Genomic DNA, 25,585 nt, shown 5'->3' with positions numbered 1-25,585 from the left:
TCGGGGGGAATGTAAGCAGCAGTAATAATGGTGGAAGTGAACTCCCGCGAAAGATAGAACGGTCTATATTTAACCATGAGAAACTCCAGGTTAGCTGAACAATGACTCTCGACAATAACAGAGTTCGTGCACCAAGCTTTGTTAACATAAATGCACAATCCACCGCCTCTGGTCTTACGGAGCCATCTAACGTCCTATCCGCCCGGAGTGTGTGTGTCGTCCCGCTAGCTCAATAGCGTTGTCCGGAATGGTGTCACGTCAGGTGTACGATGTATATGCACAGTTGTTCTGCATGAACAGACCCGATATGATCAACAGAAATACCGCAAAATTGCAGATTCTGGAGAGACCCTGAGCCTCACGATGTGCTCGCGCCGCCATCTTGGGTCACTTGTAGGCTAGGTGTATTAGTGTCAGGGATCCACCTGCCATGCCCCCTTTGGTGGCTCTCTATGCCTCCGCTCTCCCTAGAGCTCCAGGTTTAACCACGCACACCTAGGGCTCATCATCAATCATGCCTCCACTCTCTCTGGAGCTCCAGGCATAACCACGCACACCTGGAGCTCGTTGTCACTCATGCCTCCGCTCTCTCTGAAGTTCCAGGTTTAACGATGCACACCTGAAGCTTATCATCACTCCACCCCGCTCCTACATAAACCCCTCACTCACATTCACTCCCCGTTCGTTATTGTATGTGTTGGTCTTTACATGCGGGTGATGTTTTCATGTTTCAGCATTCACACAGGACGCTATTGATTCGTTTCATTCGGACTCCACAATCCCGTCCCGGCTGCGCTTCTCCTCCCCGCGCTTCTCGGGTCAGCTACGCTTTTTCCAAAGCGCACCTCGGACTCTTAACTGAAGGACTGCCATGTGCGTGTGTGAGTGTGTGTGTGTGTGCGTGTGTGTGTGCGTATCTCTCTCTCACGCATGTCATTAAAACCCAAGCGAACTGTACTCCAAGTTCTCCACAGGAAGAAACAAAGTAAGTCCAAGAATAATTCAGCAAAACTCCAGAAGTAGTTTTGCTACCACTATTTCTTCTATGTCTGATGTAAAGGAACACAGTGAGACATTGACCAACAACAAATGTATCTTTTCCCTACAGTCCAATGCTCATACTGGGGTTGGTAAAGACTGCTGTGCATTATCCATTGTATCTGTGAGTGTCAAGTCAAAAAAGGGAAATAATGTTGTGAAAATTTACGCTTTTATGGATTCAGGAAGCTCTGCTTCCTTTTGTACGGAAAGTTTAATGAATAAGCTCAATCTCCCTAGGAAAAAAGTTAATATTCTTCTCAGGACTATAAGTCAGGTCAAATCAGTTAGCAGTTATGTCTTGAATGATTTGGAAGTGTCTGGGTTGAATTAGGAACATTATTGCTTATAACCTGAAGTGTATACTCAAGATACTATGCCTGTAACCACAGCTAATATAGCCTCACAAAATGATCTTCAGTCTTGGCCACATTTGTGTCACCTCAACTTATCGGCAACAGACTCTGATGTTGAACTCTTTATTAGAGCCAATGTTCCACAGGCATTAGAACCTTGGCAGATATGAAGTCAAAATAATGGTCCCTATGCAATAAAAACTGTTTGGCTGGGCGGTTAACGGACCACTTAAGGGAACGGTCACAATTAAGGATGTTGTGGAGCGATCTCCTGTAATGCTGAATAGGATTTCAGTACTGAACTGTGGAAGCAACAGTTCAGGGCAGATTTTCCTGAAATTGCACATGATCATATCGGACTGCCATTTAGAAACACTGATGTAATCATTCCAATGAACCGTAAGATTGTGGAGCAGCATGCTTTACATCTGCAAAGAAGGTTCAATGTGAATCCTACCTTTCATGCAAACTACACCACCTTTATTGAAGATGTCATCAGTAAGGGTTATGCAGAAAGAGTACCCATGGCTGAGTTGGAAAGGTGTGATGGACATCTTTGGTATATACCACATCATGGTGTATACCATCCTTAAAAACAGAAAATAAGGGTACTGCTTGATTGTGGAGCTTCTTATCAAGGTACATGTTTAAATAGTAATCTCTTACATCTTACATCTGATCTAACTAGTTCACTAGTTAGCGTACTTGTACGATTCGGACTAGAAACTGTTGCCCTGATGGCCGACACCGAGTCTATGTTTTATCAGGGAAAGTCCTCCGAGAAGACCGTGATCTTTTAAGATTTCTTTGGTGGCCTGAAGGTAACATAAACAACAGTTTGGAGGAATACAGAATGGTGGTACATTTATTTGGAGCTACATCTTCAGTTGCTCAAGTTGCTCAAACTTTGCATTAAGAAAATGTGCAACAGATCAAAAGGACCTATATGAATACAAGACAAAGGATGTTGTGATTATTAATTTTTATGTGGATGACTGCCTGGTCTCTCTAACATCTGAATCTGATGCTGTGCACCTGTACAAGAACCTCACTGATATGTGCGCTAAAGGAGAATTTAACTTAACTAAGTGGATGAGTAACAGTCGTGCTATATTGAGTGCTATACCTGAAAAGGACAGGAAGAGCAAGGTTAAGGACCTGGATTTGGATCATGGCATATTACCACTAGAAAGAGCCCTGGGAGTACAATGGTGTTTTAATCTATGACCCTCTAGGATTCCTTTCACCTGTGATTCTATCGGCAAAGATAATCCTACAAGATCTATGCAGAAAAGAAATTGGATGGGACAATGTTATTTCTCTGGAGTATATTCAACGTTGGAGAAAGTGGCTAGATGACCTGCATCCATTGGAAAGTTTCATTGATCACAGACGCAAATAAGCAAGGATTCGGTGTGGTTTCCTACTTTTTGATTCACAACGGCAATAATTCCACACATTCAACTCTTCTAGCAAGCAAGGCAAGAGTTACACCATTAAAATCCATTAAGATTCCTCGCTTGGAACTTACAGCTGCCACACTTGCTAGTCGCAATAACAACGTATGAATGAGAGAGCTTAAGATGCCCTTTCACAAATCAGTTTTCTGGACAGACAGTACTTCAGTATATTCCTCTTGTTTCTCTGTATTAGCTTGCAGTACTTTATAGTAAACTTTTTAATTAAATATTTAACATTTTCCCACCAAATTCGTATATCCTCAGTGTAAATTTCGTTCTCCTACTTTTCTTCAATGATTTATTTTTTTCTCTACATAATCTTCATTTTTTAAAATGTCTGTATTTAAGACCCATATTCCCGGCCCTCTTTTTACAGAACTCCAGTCAATTACCATAAAAAATGGTTTATGATCGCTTAAGCTCGATTCTTCATGTTTGATATTACAGATAAAACTTTTAATGTTTCTTGTACATAAAACAAAATCAATTCTAGTTTTGCACAAAAAATTTCCTACCAATTGCCTTCTTGAATATTCCTATCTTTTAATTTCTTTCTCTCCATATATCAATCATGTTTTGTTCTTATATTAATAGATCCAGTTCTTTTCTCCCTTTATCAGTTTTGAAAACCATTCCCTCACCCATTTCACACTTACTAAAAACGGTATTAAAATCACCCATCATAACGATTTCTTTGTAATTTTTTGAAAAAGCTCTTATGACACTAAAATACTCTTTCTTTGTTTTCTTCCGTTGGTGCATGAACATTAACCACAACTACCACTTTCCCCTCATACTCTATTTCTACAGCCATGCATTTCCAGTCTTTATCGCTGTATACTGTTTTACACGTTACGCCACTGTTTTCCCTTATTAAAAATGCAACCCCTCTGCCCATCCTATCATCACCGTTGTTAAAAAACACCTCTCCATTCCACCTTTTCTTTATTTCTGCCATGTGGCCTTCCTTCCAGTTAGTTTCCTAAAACAAAATTACATCTTCTGCTCTGCACATTTCCTTAACTCTCTCAAAATTCCTTATATCTGTTAATCCTTTGGCATTAAAAGTCACAATTCTCAACAGCATAATGCATATTGGACCAATAACAGATCCCATTTTTCTCAGTCCATCTCCTCCAAATCCATCCTTTAACGAGTCAAATCTGTTCTCAGTTTTCACTATGTCCTGTTTAGGGACCTTCTTTCTGGCAACATCCACATTGGGTATTGCTTTTACTGGCCTCCTTCTTTTTGTTGGTTTTGCCTGTTTGTCCTCCTTTTTAGCCACCAGCTGCCCACTATTTCAGCTTGAGTTACAAGTAATTGTACTTACACTACCCTGTCCATCAGTGTTTTGAATCTGATACGTGCAGCAACTGGAAGCCAGTGAAGGGAGCGCAGCAGTGGGGTGGTGTGGGAGAACACACTCGTTGTCGGATTCTGTCATGGCCAGATCATTCTGCAGGCTGTCTGACAACTCCATTTGAGTCCAGGGTTCTCTGTCCTGTTGTATGACAACTGATGTCTCTTTTCCTTGGACCTTCTTCTCCACCCCGTCCACTTGCTGTAAGAGATTGTCCTGTTTTTCGTCCTCCTTTCGTCCTTGTTTCACGTCCTGGTCCACTTTTGTTCCCCCTTCTGGTGATGTTGTTCCATTCTTCTCTCGTCGTTCACTGTGCCATTCATGCACCTGTCCATCCACCTGCTGGTCATCCTTCTCCTCCTCATTTCCCATCCAACACTCACACCTATTTAAAGGCAGATCGCTATCCGGGCATTGCAGTCCCTCGCAAAGTGCCCTCTCTCCTCACACTTGAAGCATTTAAAGTCCGGGCAATCCTTCACCACGTGATCCGGGCTCAGCCGGCAGGTCTTCACCTGATGGCTGTGCATAACACGGAAGTACTGTGGGCCTTCTGTCGTTTCTATCTTCCTGCTGTATGGTAGAGTGGCAAATTCTTTCGGGAACCGCGTTCACGAATCTCATCCCATCCTCGATGTTGGTGCCCTCCTTTTTATCTTTGATATAGGGAAAACTCCCCATACCTCCAACTTTTTAACAATTTCATCATCCGCAATATAGACAGGCAGATGCATAAATGAGACCACATAGTCTCTATTTTGTAGTCGTTTCACCTCCCAGCTGGTACCCTGGATCACCAGACCCTCCAAGAAAACTCTGTTTTCTTCCTGTTCTAGGGTGACCTCACACTCGTTGTTTTGCTTAGATCGCACAGCAAGAATCTTCCCCTGACCAATCCTCTCTGTTATAGCTTTTATCAGGTCAGATACTCTCATCTCTTTTAAATGCCCCGCCTCCACCGTCACTGTCGCTTCCTTCAGGTAAATCCTACCTTCAATTACATTTCTTACTCATCACCGTTGCACCAGTCCATCGTCAGGTACCGTGTGAATTTCCTCCGCCATAGCCATTTCCGTCATTGAAGGTCTGTCCATTACAAACAAAAGAAAATCACGAAGAAAACCACAAAACAATAAGGTTAACCCAAAATCCCTCCCAAACAGCCAGAGCTGTGGGGAGGATGAGATTAACCAAAAATAAGAAACACTGAACAAAAAAAGACAAGGACAAACACAATACAAACAAAAACAGGGTATGGTGAGCCTCTCACACCTACTGCAGCCAAACACTAACTCGAAAAAGCAGCTCTCTAGCGCCTCTCAGAGTGGTATGGCCGTAAGCGAGAATTGCTGTTCCAAATTGCCAATTTATTTTTGCTTGTCAGTTTGTTTGTTTGTTTGCCTTCTCTGCTATTCCAGTTAAACTTTTATCACACTTTATCCACAACAGTAGATGTCGTTTGATTGTACAGTGGAACCCGGTTATCTCGACCTCGGTTACCTCGACAACCCTATTAAGTCGACGTTTTTGAAGTGGAACCACCAAATTCTCGCTTTTTCTAAGCATTTTTTATCGGTTATGTCGACTTTTTTATGTCGAACCCTGAAATCTCGAGCTCAAGGGGGGAAAAATTTGCCATTTAACGTTGGTTATCTCGGTGCAGCCGCAGAAGAACTCGCGGAAGTGGCGGAAAAATCAAATCTTACAGATGCTACAGGTGTTGTATTGTATACTGGTGAATCTCTGCTGTTAGTTAGTGCACATATGCCTTTTGTTGTTAAATGTTATGCGCTTTGGAAATAAAAGCGCAGCCGTTGAGAGAGTGCCGGTGGGAAGACACTTACCGGGATACGCATGCGCGATAACAACGATCGCCGTGAACCAACATATACCAACAGTAACGGACGGTGAGAGTGTGGAAGTTTAAATAGGAGCTTGTGATAATGATAAACGAGCACCATATGTGCGCGATTGCAGCGGAGCTTCAGAGAAAGCGGCCGAGAAAGCACCTGACACGCTGAAGGGGGCCGAAGGGGGCGTGGCAGGTCGATTCCTGACAGATAAACATGTACTGTATGTATTTTTATAGCATGCCTTCATCAAACAAATCGCGGCAACGCATTAAAAAACCCCTTCAAAAACACGTGCATGCACATTCTCATTTATTAACGCACATCATGTACATAAAGAAATTTCAAGCACGTTAATATATTGCCGCCATTTTGATTTTCGTTTATCTCGAACATCGGTTACCTCGATGCTTTTTGCCGACCCCCTAGGACATCGACATAACTGGGTTCCACTGTATTTGTATCTGTTTCAAATGTACCTTAAATTAATACTTATAAAGTATTATATTATTATCTTTATGCGCTCTGTTATACTGCATGTATTACATGCTGTATAATAATGATGGTTTCTACAGCTGTGGCATCATATTGATGTTATTAAGAGGATGATTGGGACTGAAGGCAGATGAACCACCACTGTAAAGAGACAATCAATAACACTGTGCAGATCAAATATATATCTTATTTATTTATGTACAAAAAAATAAAAATAATTGATCTATTAAACAATATTTAATTTTTTTTTTTTGCTTTAGTTGAGAACAAAGAAAGCTGATCTGCTTAAGGCACTTGGTTACGACTGAAGGAACAGGTTTTGTGAGATCTTTCTTCCATGATTTCAAAGCTTTTAGAGCGACTTTGGGGTTGCTGGGTGCCAGATCATGAGTGGCATAAACCACTGCGAGCTGCACCTCCCACGGCAAATCTGCACACAAAACCCATCATAAAATTAGGACTTGCTGAAGCACTTTACTGTTGATAGAGGAATAAAAATCAGAGAATAAAGATAAAGATTGATAAAGGACTTGTTTATTTGATCCTTTAGTGATACCTTTTTGTTTCCCGAACTCAGTTATGCTTTTACCAGATCCTCGACTGATGCTGCCAGGTTCTCCTTAAGGCCTTGTTGGCCAAGTCGCGCTGTTTGAGATGGCCAAAGAACATGAGTGAAAAACAGAAGAATCCAGAAATAATGTGAGATAATGCTCTAAAACAGGATTTACAGGAAACTTACCAAGTAGCCTGAAAATTGCTGCTACAGAGACGTTTCTGAATTGTGTTTCCTATGTTTGTGTTTGCAACAGCAAAAACAAGCAATAAAAGTTTTTAAGATAAGCCAAACACTTTTTCTGATAAATAAAAAATTTTACATATTGTGTTTTTGTGGCAGTAATAGAAAACCATAAAAAAGTAGTCCCAGGCATCAGGACAGAGATCATCACCATACCAACTGCTCTTCTGAAATGTCAGACCTTCTGTCAGAGCCTTCTGTTTGCTGGTGATGGTTCCGTAGGTGCTTTCTGGAGGCTCCTGGCAGAAAATACATCTTAAATTTAAAAACCAGATCAATGAAACAATGTTTAAAATAATATGATCATAACTGAAAGATCACAACCAATCACAAGTGCAGATGATTGAAATACTGAGGTAGAACTCTAACTGTGCTTTCTGCTCTTTTTATAACCTCCATTTATTACTCTTATGTAGGGAGGAGTCCTAGAAAATGCCCTCTATATGACTCCAAAAGTTTAAATACACATGCAAAATAGCACACGTTTTAATTCAACATGAATTTATAATGAATTTGCTCCATAAATGACATGGACATTGCAAATAAAAAGTAGATTAAGAATGCAAAAGTCCAACTGAAAAACGATGTTTAATGACTGTTCTGGTGACTGTTGTGATGAGAATCAGCTACTTACCGTATCCCAGTGCAGATACTTGCTGAGCAAGTAATAAACCTTTCCGTATGCCTTCATTTTGCACACGATGTGAATGGCTCTGCATAAAGGGCTGTTGTGTGAGAAAACACTTGGCCATGCTGTTACCATGACCATTATCAGTTTTGGGGCTTCAGAAGAGTCTGCAAAGGAAACAAAATGATACCTCAGATTTAAAATACACTGCATAGGAACAAATACAAAACCAAAATCATTACACAATTGGCTTCATTATATCACTGTCCGGATCATGTTTAGTAAATATATAACGAAATGTCAATATAATCTCACCTTCTTTAAGAACTCTGTAGGCAAGGGCATGTGCTTTATGAGAGTCTCCTCTCTTTTGACACAATCCCACATAAACCCTACAGAGAGACTGCAGGAGTTCATGTCCCATAGACTCTTTTTCCACCTCGATCTGATTTTGATAAGTTTTGATTTGTCTCTGATGAGCGAGCCGGTGGCGACTGTGGCAAGGAAAAACTCCCCGAGATGGCAACGGAAGAAACCTTGAGACGAACCAGACTCAAGAGGAAACCCATCTGGGTACAGTGATGGTGATCAGAAGCAAAATGTAGTCCTGAGTCAATGTAGCAGACTGTTGACATTAACTACAGTCCAAATCCATCCTCAAAGCTCCCGTTCATATTCCGGAATTTCATGGAGCCACCAAAGGCGTTGATGAGAAGCATCCCCAGGTCCACAGAGTGGCCTACAATTGAAGAGAACACTATCCACTACAGAGGCAGGCCTGGACGAAGTGGGAAGATCCACAGAGGGAAGAGGGGCAGGAACAGTGGTTACTGGAACCTCAGGAGCATGTTCAACTCGACTGAGAGAGAGAGACAAAGAGAGAGAAGAGGGGTGACAGGAAGAGAAGGATATGGATTATTATGTGTCCTTATTGTTGTATGAAAGTTAATGTCATTGTGCAGTTGGGATTCCAGCAAGACTCACTAGCATAGCTGAAAGGGAGAACCAGAAGGCAACACCAACATGAGGGATCTCTGGGATAAGAGACCACCACACCACCGTCAACAAACCTGAGTAAACGTGTGAGAGTGAGGGGACGACAGCATACAAATATCCTAGTTCACCAAACACTCTATGTTAAAACTATGTCGTTATGCCGCTAAAGCTTTCTTCTTTAGGCACAAAATCCTGCAATTTTATAAATGACAAATGAAATGGTAAGTGACACTAGATGTTGTACTTGAGCAATGAAAATAAAATACATCCATAGTGCAGTACTATATTTAATACTTGTGCTGTTTTGATATAGTTTTCCCCAGTAGTTCTTTTCCCTTTGTTTTCCCCAGCTGTCTCTGTACATGTCTCCTTTCTTCTCTGTCCATACAGCATACATGATTTGATTGGATGCTCAGAAGTGCACCTGCAACCCGCATCTGTAGCAAACTGCACAAGCTCAAATATATTTGTGAAGATCCAGTACCTGTTTTTCATTCCACAATGACTGACAGAGGAGAAGAAATTGATTTGATTGCAGATACACTTACAGGGACTTTTATAAAATCAACATTTCAATGAAAGCTCGACATCATGAAGGCAATGTCGACCAAAACAGTTGTTAAGCTTTTTTTCATTAACCATTTATAATTTAGCAGTTTCTATCCTGTAGAATTTTCACAAAAACAGTCAATTTGTCTTAATTTCAACCCCCACCTCCCCCCAAAAAATAACTACTGCACGGAACAAATGCACAAATATTCTAAATCTGTGGTAATTTTTGAGGTTAATATTGATACTTGTGCCAGAGATGATGTATGCGGGCGGTGCAGTGGTGGCTGCAGTAAAGGAGACGTTGAATTCTCTTCATTTGGGTTTCTTGCTTTAGTAATGTATTCATCTTTGCTGCATGAGGTGCTTATCTGTGATGCAGTGCTCCTTTACAACACAACATTTCTCTATAATATTGATGGTTTCTATAGCCGTGGCAATAATGCTATTTAAAGATGGGTTGATTCAGGTAGGATACCACTGAAGGCAGAGGTGTAAAATGCACAGCCTGAGTCAGTGCATAGTGAAGTCAAGAGTAAAATCAAGTCAAGTAGATTTCATTGTCAATCTAACTACAGTATTGTGTACCAATACCATGAACCAGTATATCTGGGAGTCCCTGGCAGCAGGTATCATCCGACCATCCTCCTCCCCAGCTGGGGCGGGTTTCTTCTTTGTCGAAAAAAAAGGATAAGTCCCTACGCCCATGTATTGACTACCGGGGTCTTAACGCGATCACTGTCCGGAACCGTTACCCCTTGCCGCTTAAGGCCTCGGCGTTCGAGCTCCTGCATGGTGCCACGATCTTCACTAAGCTGGATCTACGCAACGCGTACCACCTGGTGCGTATCAGGGAGGGGGATGAATGGAAGACCGCCTTCAATACCCCAGCCGGTTATTACGAGTACCTCGTCATGCCGTTCGGCCTTACCAACGCTCCGGCCGTCTTTCAGGCTCTAGTCAACGAGGTCCTCCGTGACATGCTCAATACGTTTGTGTTTGTCTACCTAGATGATATCCTGATCTTCTCCCATTCCATGGACGAACTGCAAGGGTCCAGGCAATCCGGGACTGGCCGACCACCACAACCGTCGCCATTTACAAAGGTTCCTGGGCTTCGCCAATTTTTATTGCCGCTTCGTAAAGGGCTATAGTTCGGTGGCGGCACCCCTCCACCTCCTGACGTCTTCCCTCCGCTCGTTCTTTTGGGGCCCTGAGGCTGAGGAGGCATTTCTGGAGCTTAAGCGGCGGTTTACGGAGGCGCCCATCCTCTGAAGTTGACACCTCCGGCGTGGGAGTGGGGGCGGTGCTCTCCCAGGTCTGCCCTGAGGATAACCGCCTGCATCCTTGCGCTTTTTTTTTCCAGGCGCCTTAGCTCCTCAGAACGTAACTACCCGGTGGGTGAGAGGGAGCTCCTGGCTGTCAAACTGGCCTTGGAGGAATGGCGCCATTGGTTGGAGGGTGCGGAGGTCCCCTTTCTGGTCTGGACGGATCATCGCAACCTTGAGTACCTCCAATTGGCTAAACGGCTCAACCCCCGACAGGCTAGATGGGGCCTTTTCTTTGGCCGCTTCCAGTTCTCTCTTTCGTACCGGCCTGGGAGCCGGAACGTCAAGCCTGATGCGCTCTCTAGGGTTCATGCCCTGGAGGAGGAGGAGCCATGCCCAGAGACCATCCTTGCCAAGTCTGTGTCGGTCCACACCCTTAGTCTCGCTTTGGAGGAGCGGGTCAAGAATGCCCGAGACAGGGGCCCTGTCCCCGAGGGTTGCCCCACTGGTCTCCTGTTTGTCCCCGAGGGTCTCCGCTCTGGAGTTCTTCAATGGTGTCACAACTCCCTGTTGAGTATGCCCATAACACTCTTCCCACTGCTGCCACGGGACTTGCGCCCTTCCAGGTGGTCCGCCGTTCCTTCTGCCGCCCTTTTTTTCCGACGCTGCCGTCGAGGCTGGAGAGCGGCCCGAGCAGCCCTGTTCAAGAATGGCATAAGGCTTTGCCAGGGGGCCAACCGTAGGCGGCGCCTAGCCCCCGCTAACGTGCCGGGCAATGTGTGTGGCTCTCTACTCGGGACCTTCCCCTTAAGGCCCCTTCCCCATTTCCAAGGTCGTCAATCCCGTGGCCCTCCGACTCAGGCTCCCCAGGGCGCTCCGGGTCCACCCTACGTTTCATGTGTCTAGGGTTCGACCTGTTCAGTCCTGCTTCCTGGTGCCCTCCGCCAGACCCCCTCCGCCCGCCTGGGTCATTGATGGGGGGTCCTGCGTACACCGTGCGCCGCCTGCTCTGCTCCTGTCTTCGTGGTCGGGGCCTTCAGTACCTTGTGGATTGGTTGGACTATGGTCCTGAGGAACGCGCCTGGGTCCCCTCCCGCTTTATCCTGGACCCTGACCTGATTGCTGGCTTTCATCGAGCCCACCCGGGGGCAGCCTGTTGGGGCGTCCGGGGCTGCCCTGGACGGGGGGGTACTGTCAGCCCGCTTGAGCACTTCAGGCATTACCGCCTCAATCACAGAGGAAACGCCCACTCCCAACCAGCTGCACGGATATGGCGTCTAATTTTCTAGCACTTATAAGGACGCCTGAAACCTCCAGACAGTGCCAGATTGTCTTTAGGCTTGCCCTGATCACTCTCCAGCGTATTCGTTTGTTCTTTTGTTTCTGACCTGACCATTCTGTCCTCTGGTTTCCGGCTCGGCTCGCGCTGAACGCGCTCTGGTTTCCGGCTCGGCTCTGCTCTGCTCGCGCTGAACGCGCTCCGGTTTCCGACTCGGCTCTGATCTGCTCGCGCTGGACTCGCTCTGGTTTCCGGCTCGGCTCTGCTCGCGCTGAACGCGCGTTTCGGTTTCCGGCTCGCGCTGAACGCGCTCCAGTTTCCGGCTCAGAATCCTCACCCTCCGCGCACGTCGGCTCCCTGAATCGGCTCCCTGAATCGACTCCCTGAATCGACTCCCTGAATCGGCTCCCTGAATCGGCTTCCCGATTCAGCTCTGCACAGCTTTTCTCCCTGCTCCTTTTGCATCTGCCTTGGATCCTATAACCTGAACTTTCTGACAGCCAGTGAAGGGAGCACAGCAGTGGGGTGGTGTGGGAAAACTTGGGCTGATTGAACACAAGTCGTGCCGCTGCGTTTTGGATCATTTGCAGTGGACGAATAGCGTTCAGGGGGAGACCTGCCAGCAGATAGTTGCAGTAGTCAAGTCTTAAAATGACAAGAGACTGAACAAGCACCTGGGCAGCCTGTATGGACAGAAATGGTCGAATCCTTCGGATGTTATAGAGAAGAAATCGACAAGAACGCGCAACATTAGTGACGCAGCCTTCCAAAAGACAGTTCATTGTCCATAGTTACCCCAAGGTTACGAGCGAGGCCTGCCAGCAGCCTGCGACCAATTACAGAGCCTTGTGGGACACCAGTGGTGAGTCTGCATGGGGCAGATGTGGATCCCCTCCATGTTACCTGGTATGAGCGACCTTCCAGGTAGGAAGCAAACCATTTCCATGCTGTTCCGCAGATACCAAGGCTCTTGAGGGTTGACAAAAGTGTCTTGTGGTTGACTGTGTCAAATGCTGCTGAAAGGTCCAGAAAGATAAGTACAGATGACAGCTTGGCTGACCGAGCAGCATGTAGTTTCTCAGAAACAGCCAAAAGGGCCGTCTCTGTGGAATGTGGTCTTAAGAAGGCAAACATAAAATCTGGCTAGTTGGCAACATTATTATTTATTAACGGTTAGTTTTGAAAACTAAGTTAAATAATAATTTACTTATAAATTTTGTACTGAATGCTCACTGTATATCAGGAATCCCCCCTGCCACGCCCCCTTTGGTGGCTGTCATACCTCGGTGCGTCAGGGAAAGTCCTGCTACCTTCGCTCATGCGTACCCCACCCACATGGAGCTCATCGCAATTGGGCTTCATTCAGAACACCTGAGACTTATTCCAAGCACTCATCACACCGCCTATAAAAACCACACATTCACCTACACTCTTTGTCCGTTATTGTATATTCATGCATGTGGGTGTAGGTTCATGGTGGAATGTGTGTTCGCGTATGCGGTTCCCGCTACGTACCTTCTCCTCCCGGACTCCTTGCTCTCTCCACGGCTGCGTCCGCCTTCCCAAGCGCACCTCGGAATACCGACGCTTCCCCATCGCTGCCTCCACGCCGCGCTTCCTCCGTAACGCACCGTGGATATTATTTACAGACAGCCTTTTGCCGGATTATCCCGATCTTTGCGGGTATTTTGTGTTGGCTCTGCCTTTTTGTTTAATAAATACGTTTGCTTATATTCCGGGTTCCACCTCCATATCCGCCGCGTAACACTGTATAAATTCCGGCTTCGTGCATTTGGCCAAATTAAAATGTAGGAGAAATGTCTGTAAGTTAGCATGGATGCTAGCTAATAATAGTCAGTGCTGATAGCTGATAGCCGCGTGTGCAGCCTCCGGTCACAGAGCGGTTCACTTCCGGTTAGCGTGTGCGACCGGAAACAACACAGTTCATGCCGCGTGGGAGTGACATGGCTCAGGTGTGAGGGTCTGAGTGTGAGATAGAGATGATAATACAGTGTGTAAACACTGCTGTGTCACCATGAAGGTTTAAATAACCCCTTAAACTCTTTACTCATAACTCATGTGATGAGTTTAAATCTCAGCTCTCCTCAGCCACATTGTCCATCACTGGAAATGTTTTACATAAACACCACTTTATTTACAGTTTAAGGATTTAACTTAAATAAACAACCATTCCTGTCGGGAAGAACAGCATCATTTTAACATAGCTGAGATAAAGTGCAGAAGGAGAAAAGAAGATTTAAAGCAGGAGACGGCGTTTTTCACATCTGCTGGGTAAGACAAACCTGGACTCGATGTGATATATATAAATTCAGATAAAAGTAAGGGTCCATTTACACATGACATCCTATGTTCCTTTTGACCTAGACTGCTTTCATTAACAGACATGGGCATCAGGGTAAAACTGGTGTGAAGTTCGGGACTGGATTAATATTTCATGTTTTTTTTCTCATTCAGGGCATGGAGATTTCAGTTCAGTTCATTTTGATAAGGGAGATTTTCTTTTGGAATACAGAGGTGAATGTGATCGGAGACAGAAATTATATCATTAAACCCTAAAAGTATTCATGTTTGAATTCAGATTATGTTTGTATGTAGAATATTGTATTGTCTGTATATATTGCATTCAATTAGAACATGATAATGGGTCGACTTTCCGACATTTTTTTGCATTTCTTCTTCTTTCGGCTTCTCCCATTAGGGGCCACCACAGCGGATCATCCGTCTCCACACCCCCCTGTCCTCTACATCTGCCTCTGTCACATCAACTACCTGCATGTCTTCCTTCACCACATCCATGAACCTCCTCTTCGGTATTCCTCTTTTCCTCCTTCCTGGAAGCTCCATCCTCAGCATTCTCCTACTGATATAACCCATGTCCCTTATCTGCACATGTCCAGACTATCTCAATCTCACCTCCCTCACCTGGTCTCCGAAACATCCTACATGCGCTGTCCCTCTAATAAACTAATTTCTAATCCTGTCCATCCTCGTCACTCCCAACGAAAACCTTAACATCTTCAACTCTGCTACCTCCAGCTCCACCTCCTGTTTTTGACTCAATGCCACTGTCTCTATAAACTCCTATAGGAAAGTCCTATAAACTTTTCCTTTCACTCTTGCAGATACCCTTCTATCACAAATCACTCCTGCCACTCTTCTCCACCCACTCCACCCTGCCTGCACTGTTTTCTTCTTTTTGCATTTAAAAATTTGTATTATTTATTTCATGCTCCAGTGTTGATGCTACCATAAAAGATAGTTCCCTTGGGACACTTGTCAATGATGACAATATCAATCCAAACAGAAAAATGTAAACCATCAGTGTAGAGGGACAGCCTCATCTGTGTTTATTTGCAACTAGGAACATTAACCCTGGAGAAGAGATTACATACAACTATGGTGATTCTGATTGGCCTTGGAGAAGCAAGGTATTATTGAGGCTGTGCTTAAACATGTAGATATAATAGATCATTACATGTTTTTTATTTATATTCCTATGTTTCAGATTGTTATTGGGGCTCAAGCCCCTGCCCCTTTTGTCTAAAAGTGTAAAGTGCCCCTCTCTTATTAGTAGTATTATTATACATAACAATACACTTCTATACCATTTGCCAGTAACAATAATAATTAACACAACAAAAAAAAAATAAATAAAAATTTTATATTTTTGCGGAGGTGCAGCGGAAGGCGAATTTACCTTTACAGCGCTTTGCAGCCGCATCTTATCCGCGAGTCTTCAAAACAAGAGCAGCAGACAGGTAACGTGCAAAATGGACATTTATCCTACCATAAAGTTGTTGTAAACTTAGCGAATGCAGTAGCACGGGGCTTATGATTAATTATAATATAAGTATTACTCGATTGCTGCCACGTTTGACATGTCTTTTTTTTATTTTAATCCAAGGCCATTAATAGGCGCTAGCATAGTTTAGAATGTGCTCATGTCATTAGCTCGAGGAAATGCATTTAGTGAAATTAAATCTAATTCCACGTCCAACTCTAACGTAAAACACAATTATATCTTTGATTTAATGATTAACGCTTCATCCATGTAATACAAATAAAGTTTTCAATATCAACAAAACTAAACATGAATTCAACATGATTAACTTATTGATTCTCACTGTTATAATCATCTCTTTATTTTTTCTTGATGTATGCATTCTATGTCTATCAACAAATTAAATAGAATGCCAAGAAAAGAAAGGATCAAAAGAAAAAAATACAAGGAACTCTCTGATGCAGCTAAAGGTAGCATCCCTCTCACAAGTTGGCTGAGGAGAGAGAATAAAGAAAAGGTACTGTTTGTTTGTTTGTTTTTATGTTTGTTTTTGTTTTTTTAAGCTAGTAAGCTATTACTTATATTACAGTCTAAACAATACTTTTTTTGTTAAATGAATAAATCACCCAAATTGATTATTCTCTCATTTAATCATCTATATGTTTTAATTCTGTATGACTTTCTTCTGTTGAATATTTACAAGATTTGTTTTGTCTATACATTAAAAGCCAGTGGGGACCAAAATGGCGTCCCCATTAATTCCATTCATGATATGGCCATTTGTTTTCTTATAGAGAGCTGCAGTTCGGATAAGGAAAGTATTGAAGAGATTCAAGGGAAAGCAGTTGAGACAAGTGAGAAAGATGAAGGAGATGTTAGAGCCAATGAGGAAGAAAGTGAGGAGGCATTAGGCTCAGTAAGGAAGAGGAGGAGATGGAAAGGGAGGTACAAGAAGAGATGAGTCAAGAAAAGGATAGAGAGATAACAGAGGAAGGAGGTGCAGGAGCAGATATTGAATACCAGATTCAGGGTACAAGTGAACAAGACATTAACCAATACTTGTTGGAGTATTCTCTCGAAAAAGATGCCATGTACTGCTTCAGTTGTCGTCTTTTTTTGACAGAAGACAAGTTTAAAGCCAGGACTGCATGGAGAACAATTGGGGTTGTCAACTGGAGGAAGGCTGTTGAAAAGATCCATGAGCATTCAGCCACTGAAGCCCATATGTTCAGTATGGTGAGGTGGGTTAACTATAGAAAAGGGCCTTTAGTTGAAGCTTTTAAAGCTCAGGCTGCAGAATGTGGGTTACAAAATGAAAAAGAAAGACAGAAGAACAGAGAAATCCTGTTTCGCTTAATAGACATCACAGTATATTTGGCAAGACAAGGACTGACATTTAGGGGACATGATGAAAGCAGCACCAGTTCTAACAGAGGAAACTTCCTTGACCTTGTTCACCTCTTAGCAGAATATGACGGTGTCCTCAGAATGCATCTTGAGTGTTTACAGATCACTCAATCCCAAAAGAAGAAGGCACAGGTGACACTTTTATCCAACAGGACCCAAAATAACCTGATACGATCTCTTGGCGCAGAAGTGAGAAATGTCATTCTGAAAGAGATTGATGAGGCAAAGATATTTTAAATTCTTCTGGATGAAACTACAGATGTGTCACACTCCGAGCAAGTATCCTTTGTGGTCTGGTTCGTCCATCACATGCAAATAAAGGAGCGTTTCTTCCAAGTGTGTTTCTTCCAACCACTGGCCAAAACTTGGAGGAAGTGGTAATGTCCCTTCTTTCAGAAAATGGGTTGAATGCTGAAAATATCCGGGGCCAAGGCTACGATGGTGCAGCCAACATGAGTGCTTGTTACAAGGGGCTGCAGGCTAGAATTCAGAGGCAAAATGAAAAAGCCCTCTTTGTGCACTGCCACACACACTGTTTAAACTTCTTGTTAGTGGAGACTGCTAAATCAAGCCCCTATTTTATGTGTTTTTTTAATTTGGTAGAGAGGCTTTACACTTTCCTGTCTTCTTCCAGCAAGCATCATGCTGCATTCATAAAAATGCAAAAATTGTATGCTGAAGAGAAAACCTGGGAATTAAAACAGCTGAGTGACACACGTTGGGCCTGCATTAAAAGCACTGAAGAAAGCCTTTTCTGCAGTTATACAGCTGTTGAGAAAAATCTCAGACAGCAATCCACCAGATCCAGCTGCAGGTGATGCTCTAATGTTGCTTCGCAGCATAAATTTTGAGTTCATGCTTTGTTTGGAGGTGGCCACCCCGGTGTTTCAGGAAACTGCTGTTGCCTCACTGCTCTTCAGCGTAAAGATGTGGATCTAGCAGTGTCATACACATTGGTGCTAAAAAGGCTTCAAGAACTGAGGACAGAAAGTGAATTCAAGGTTGTTTTTGAAAAAACAAAGGAGCCAGCTGAGGCTGCTGGAATTTAGTTTCCTGACAAAATACCTGGTGAGTCAAGACCCAGAAAAATACCTGCAAGGTATAAGTACAGTTCCAAGTCAACAGGAGAAGACCATCACCCTGAGAATTTGGAGGAGTTCTACTGAACAAGGGTGTACTACACCTTTTTGGATACCATTACTCAAGAGATGCTCAGACGATTTAAAGGAAAGGATAATAGTTCAACTGGCATTATCCTCAAATGCTTACACAGTCTGACAGTAGCAACCAAATGGTCAAAAGGAGTAGAACCTGGTGATGCTGAACTTGTCAGAACAATTAGTAAGTTCTACAGGATTGAGGTAGAGAAGGTCTTCACAGAACGTGTTTTATGCATCCTACTCCTTCACCAAAAGTAATGTCCAGGAAATGCTAAAGTGCCAAAAAGACAATGAGATTGAGTCTGTTTTCCCCTCTCTTTCTGAACTCCTAAAAATGTATGCAACATTGACTGTCTCCACTTCTACAATTGAGAGGTCTTCGAAGTCTGTGTAATGAAGAGAGGCTTTCTGACCTACTGCTGCTCTCCATTGAGCGAGACATTCCAATTAATCGTGATGAAGTCATTCAAATATTAAAAAAGACAGCAGATAGATGAATACTGATTTAAATACAGGTAATTTCATAAATAAGTTAAAATCTGTACAAAAATACATTTGGTTATGTTTATTAAAGTAATATTTTTGTCTTTTCTTTTTTTTTCTATTTGGTCCTTCCGCCCCTGCCCCACCGCAGGTCTGTGCACGCCACTGTTCTGTTACATAAAGACACAGTTTTCCATTTCGATTACGAAATGACGTCATCGCACGATGATGTGACGCCGTTGCTTAGCAACTTTTAGAAGGATTTTTTTTAGAAGCAAGAAACGATTTGTGATTTAAAAAAAAACCTTCTAAAATGCCCATAAATTGTAATTTCCCTTTGACCATGATCTTAGTCTTGGAAGTAGACCCTTCCTTGCGCCAAACCGACTGCATGGTGGGCGCTGCTTTATCGTGAGCAGCCCTACTCGCCGGAACGGGGATCCTGTATTATTTAATTAGCAGATGTGGCGCTAGGGAGAGGAGACCGGAACCCAACACCACCAGTCATCAGGTACTCCTGAAGCAGTGCTTCTTAAGTGATTAGATTCTGGACTGTATTTAAATGCTCCGAGAAGGCTGTCTGGAAAAAGATGCTGACAGCACTCCTAGATTAATACATACATTGTATTTGGACTGCTACAGTGAGTGTGTGTGATGTCTAGTACTATATTAAAATACGGGTATATTTTACTTCAAATGTATTGAAATATGTGCACAATGTGCATTAGTTCTTGTAGGTACACTTGCACAGTTTTTGAAGGAACTCGACAGGTCAGTTGTTCTGAACATCTTGGAGAATGAATCACAGATCTTCTGTGGATGTAGTCTGCCTTAAATCCTTCTCTCTTCATGTAATCCCAAACAGACTCTATGATGTTCAGATCAGGGCTCTGTGGAGAATAAAACTATTACTTCCAGAATTTTGTTGTTCTTTATGATGAAGATATTTCTTAATGACAGAGGTTGTTAATGTGTGATTGGAATAAGCGTATTTAAAGCATGAATGAGTACAATGTACTTTGTTTCCAACTTCTGAAACTTTTGGCGATTTGTCAAAAGTAATAAATGTGTCAGGTGTGTTGATGGTCAGGGTTTGACGTGGCTTTAGTCTTAGAAGGTCATGAACAGGCTAAAGCCTGGATTATGAATATGTTACCATATTTTAAAACATAGAGATGGAAGGGTTCTGCCATGATTATTGTATTAAATTGGAAAGAAACTAGTTATCTGAGGACAATGGTGAAAGAGAAAAAAGTTAGAAAATAAAAAAGATGGGCTTTACACAGTTTGTATGTATATAGAGATCTTTATATGCAGGTTTAAATTATGTGCATTGACTGTGTTTTTGAGTTTCAATGCAATTCAATACTACTCTATAGTTGCAAAACAACATATGAAAAGATGTTGACATTTTCTTATTTTATTACTGCTGATCTTTCGTACTGCAGTTTACAAATTTCTCTTGGCAAACAGAAAAGCCACATAAATCCCATTTATCAAATAAAAATGCCCTTTAAAAAAGTAAGAAAGAGATTTCTTCAGCATACCACAGCACAGCATATAGATCGATCGATGGTGGATTTTACAGACACCGATAGCTAAGTTGGATCGTACTTGCCAATAACCGATTAATCAGCCATTTATTTTTTTAAAATGGATTAAAAAAACAAACAAAACGCTTCATGTAAATTAGTTCTGAACTTTATTACAAATATAAAACAACTGCTCAATCCTGAAAATGTGCTAAATGAAATAAAAATTAATATAAGAATGACATTAATATATATTGATATGAAATTAATACATTATGAATATAATATAGCACTGCCCACATAGCGCACAGTCTCACGTGTTCAGCCGCAGCCAGTCTCATGAGTTAATGTAATGTAATGTAGATCTTTTTGTCAGATGTTACTATGGTATACTGAAATATAAGTACAAGCAATTCATAAGTGTCGAAGGATTTTATTGTCAGTTACAGTAAGTTTATGCAAAGTTAATATTTGCAGTGTTGACTTTTCTTTTTCAAGACCTCTGCACTTCACCCAGGCATGCTGTCAATCAAAGGGTATTTGTTTGTTCACCTGCCTCTTGAGGATTGAGCACATGATCTCAATGGGATTAAGGTCTGAGGAGTTTCCTGGCCATGGCCACAAAATGTAGATGTTTTGTTTCTCGAGTCACTTAGTTAGGGGAGGAAGGAAGGAAATGTCCTGGACCTGGTTTTCACCCGCCCTACTCCAGCTACAGACATGACTGACACTCCACTTCCAATCTCTGATCATCACCTGGTTTCCTTTTTAATCACTCTTCCTATTCAACCAAAAAATAATTTACATGTCTCTCTTATCCGTCCTAACCTTCACTCTATCTCTCCCTCCTCTGTAACTTCATTTACTCTTTCATCTCTTCCGGAACCCGTCTCCTTTTCCTCTCTACCCTTAGACGTTGCTACGGACTCCTTCCTCTCATCTCTTTCCTCAACCATGGACCTCCTTTGCCCCTTGACTACAAGACCCAAGTAGACTTCTTGTCCCACACCGTGGCTGTCAGAAGTTTTGCGCAGCAATCGACGAGAACTCAGATCTGCAGAAAGGAAGTGGAAAAAATCACAACTTGATGTAGACCTCTCATCTTACCGTGGACTCCTGACCAAATTTTCTTTGGAGGTGACTTCTGCCAAAACTGCCTTCTACAAGGAAAAGCTTGGGGCCTCTGCACAAGATCCTCGTAAGCTTCACATCTTCTCTTCTCTACTAAACCCCCCTGCTGCACCTGCTCCATCCTCCCTGACTGCTAATGACTTTGCCTCCTTCTATGATGAGAAGATTAAGAAAATCTGCCAGACCTTCACTTCCTCTCCAACAATGACTACACAACACAGCCAACAACCCACTACGTCTCTGTCAAGCTTCTCAACCTTAATAGAAGATGAGATACTGCAAGTCATCCGATCTTGCAATCCCACCACCTGTCCTCTGGATCCAATCCCTTCAACTACGCTCCAGACCATCACGCAAGATCTCCTGCCCTTCATCTCCACAATCATCAACGGGTCATTAACGTCTGGCTATGTACCAACTACCTTCAAGCAGGCAAGGGTCATTCCTATCTTGAAGAAACCTGCTCTGGATCCATCAGACATCAACAACTACAGACCGGTATCACTTCTCTCCTTTCTTTCTAAATCTCTGCAACGCACTGTTTTTAACCAACTGTCTGTCTATCTCTCACAGAACAACCTCCATGATCCGAACCAGTCTGGGTTCAAAGCGGCACATTCCACAGAGACGGCCCTTTTGGCTGTTTCTGAGAAACTACATGCTGCTCGGTCAACCAAGCTGTCATCTGTACTTATCTTTCTGGACCTTTCAGCAGCATTTGACACAGTCAACCACAAGACACTTTTGTCAACCCTCAAGAGCCGCTCTGGATAAGGGAGTCTGCTAAATGCCGCAAATGTAAATGTAAATGTAGTTATCACTACAGTGGAACCTCGGAGCTCGCGAGGGTTAGGGACCAAGACCGGTTGCGAGTTCCGAATTTTCGCGACCTTTTGATATGCCCCTTTCAACCCAGTAAAAACCCAAAGAACACTATACGAAATCGATTTAAATGAGTAAATAACACTATTTCACTCCATAACACTTAATTATTAGACTATTTTAACAATACTTTATGTAAATTAACAGCAATTACAATGCTTAATTAAAAAAAATAAAGTACAGGTACAGTAAAATATGCAGTAGAGAAGTACAGAAAATACAGTACAATACAGTACAGAAAATACAGTAATGGGTACTCACTTTATATAGTATGCTGAAGTGTGTTTTAATGAGATAAACCTTGATTAGAAATGTTAAAACTAGCGTTTTGAGCAGCTCGCAGGTTGCTCATGAGCCAATCTGAATGAGAGTCGCCGGTCGGAATAAAAGTCGCGAGCATGCGAGGTCGCGAACGCTGAGGCTGCGCGCTCCAAGGTTCCACTGTATTGCCTTATGGCAAGGAGCTCCATCATGCTGGAAAAGGCACTGTTCATCACCAAACTGTTCTTGGATTGTTGGGAGCAGTTGCTCTCGAAAGATGTTTTTGTATCATTTATTATTCATGGCTGTGATCTCAGGCAAAATTGTGAATGAGCCCACTACCTCACTAAGAAGCAACTCAACATGAGTGGTTTCAGGATGCTTTACTGTTGGCATGATACAGGACTGATGGAAGCGCTCACCTTTTTTTCTCTGGAAAAGCTTTTTTCTAGATGCCCCAATCAAAGGTCCATGAAAACTTTCTGCAGTACTTTAAATGTATACTTCAGCTCAGATGGGTAGTTTAAGTTCAAAGCATACATTCAACCAAACAACATGGCAGTAGTTCATGCAACATCCAAGTCTTGTAATACCATCTGGCCTTTAAAGACCGTCGATTCCAACAGTAGTCTCCTTCATAGACTCTTGAATGACATCTTTCTCTTTTGCCTGTATATTGTCAGAACAGATTATATATATATATATATATATATATATATAAATTCATGCTAAGTGCAGAGACTGTGGAGAAAAGGGCCTACAAACCTAAACTCTAAACTCTGAAAGGCTTGCAGATACCTGAAAGGCTTGCAGGTAACTATTTCTAGGTAATATCTCCACACCATCCAACCCTCTCTCTTTCTCATTTTCCTTATTCATCAGCTGCTCAAAATACTCCCTCCATCTTCTCAACACACTCTCCTCACTAGTCAACACATTTCCATCCCCATCCTTTATAGCTCTAGCTTGCAGCACATCCTTTCCGGCTCAGTCCCGCTGCCTGGCTAATCGATAAAAATACTTTTCTTCTGCCTTAGTGTGCAGCTTTACATACAGATCTTCATATGCCGTTTTCTTAGCTTTTGCCACATCCCTTCTAACCTGCTTCATCTCCTTGTACTCCTGACTACTTTTCTCATCTTTCTGCAGAGCCCAGTTCTGTTACGCCAACCTTTTTCTCCTTATGCTTTACTGCCCTTTCTCATTTCACCACCACGTCTCTCCTTATTACTGCTGCTACACCATCTAACTCACTCCAGAATTTTTCCTTCTCCTCCCACTTGTGGAGCATAAGCACTGGTAACATTTATCATCACCCCAACATCCAACATTCATAACCCTATCAGAAAATTTTTACCTCCACCACACTCTTACTGTACTCTTCGTTCAGAATCACCCTTACACAATTTCTCTTTCCATCCACACCATTAACCTCCTAAGACCTGAGCTTTGGTTTGGCTTGCATTTTAGATTTCTTCCAGTTATTTGGGGTTAGGAAGAACCAATAATTATAATAACCATATATTTTCTTTGAACATGAAGCTCTTCTTGGAAAGAAATGATGTCACTTATGTGGACACTCGGTCTGTATCTACAGAAAACAATAAAGACACCATTGTGCACAATGTCCACCTATGTGGACACCCAGTTCGGAGGAGGTTAAAGAACTGTTTAAACGCCTCCAATGTTCCTGGCCTTACTTCCTTTCCACTTGGCCTCCTAAAAACACAACATATCTACCTTCTTCTTTCCATCATATCAGCTATTTCTCTCCCTTTACCAGTCATAGTACCAACATTTAAAGTACCGACTCTAACCTCCACTCTCTGTAGACGTCTTCCTCCTTTCCACTGGTACCCTGTTAACTTGAAATACCTGTGGTGGTCGTTGTTAACCCAGGCCTCAAACAATCTGGTATGAAATTATTATTCGTGAGCCGCATATTTGATTTGGCACATGTTTTATGCTGTATGCCCCTCCTAACGCAACCCTCCCCATTTATCTGGGCTTGGGACCTTGCAACCCTAATGGCTGAATTTTTCCTATCATTTATATATCCATCTGCCTGCTTGTCTGCAGATTAAACCATCTACTTGTTTAATCTGTATGTGTGGTTTTTTTTTTTATTGTTTTGATTTCTAATGAAAATAAATTTACTGTCAGAAGTGGGTTTTGAACCCACGCCTCTATGTGGAGACCAGAAGGCTCAGATTTTGTGAAAGTATAGAACCTTGAGTCTGGCGTCTTAGACCGCTCGGCCATCCTGACATACAAGCATGTTTTTTATCCCCTCAGTGGCTGATCAAACAATTTTATACACATTTCTGTCTACTTGTTTGTTTTATTTATCCATTTATTTGTGTCTTTCTTATCTATCTATATCAGTCTTATCTGTTTTTCTGTCTGAACGCATATACAGTGGAACCCTGTTGTACGAGCAACCTATAGTACGAGCAAACGGAGATACGAGCAAACTCGCTCGGAAAATTTTACCCTGTTTCCCGAGCAAATTTCGAAGGCACGAGCAAACCCACGCTGCCGGTTCCCTGTAACTGTGGCAGCGGGGGCATGGCCGAGCGGCGGTTTGTGAATGGAGGGTGGGTCCGGGAGCAGATAGGCAGGGGATTGCCTCACCTGAAGTTAATGTGATCTAATGATTGTTCTCTTTTTTCAAGTGATCGAAGGGTGCATTTAAGGAGGAGAGTGTGTGTGTGCGTGTGTATGCGTGCGCGCGCGGGGCACTAAGTAGACCAACACAAAAAAAAAAAAAATAAAAGTGGCTCCCGTATTCATACGCTCTCCCACAGTAACTGTTTTTAGTTTTATACTTTTATTTCACTAGAAATTTT

General features: G+C 42.7%; 1 non-coding gene across 1 annotated transcript; it reads right to left on the bottom strand.

The window, feature by feature from the left end:
* Positions 1–24,893: 24,893 nt before the first annotated feature.
* trnal-caa lies at positions 24,894–25,004 on the bottom strand. The gene is made up of 2 exons: positions 24,967–25,004; positions 24,894–24,939 (listed from the first exon to the last, which is right to left on the bottom strand). It is a non-coding gene; the product is annotated as a tRNA-Leu (tRNA).
* Positions 25,005–25,585: the final 581 nt, after the last annotated feature.

The sequence above is a fragment of the Silurus meridionalis genome, chromosome 12 (genome assembly GCF_014805685.1).
Source record: "Silurus meridionalis isolate SWU-2019-XX chromosome 12, ASM1480568v1, whole genome shotgun sequence".
Classification (NCBI taxonomy): Eukaryota; Metazoa; Chordata; class Actinopteri; order Siluriformes; family Siluridae; genus Silurus; species Silurus meridionalis.
This window is presented reverse-complemented; position numbering and strand designations above follow the sequence as displayed.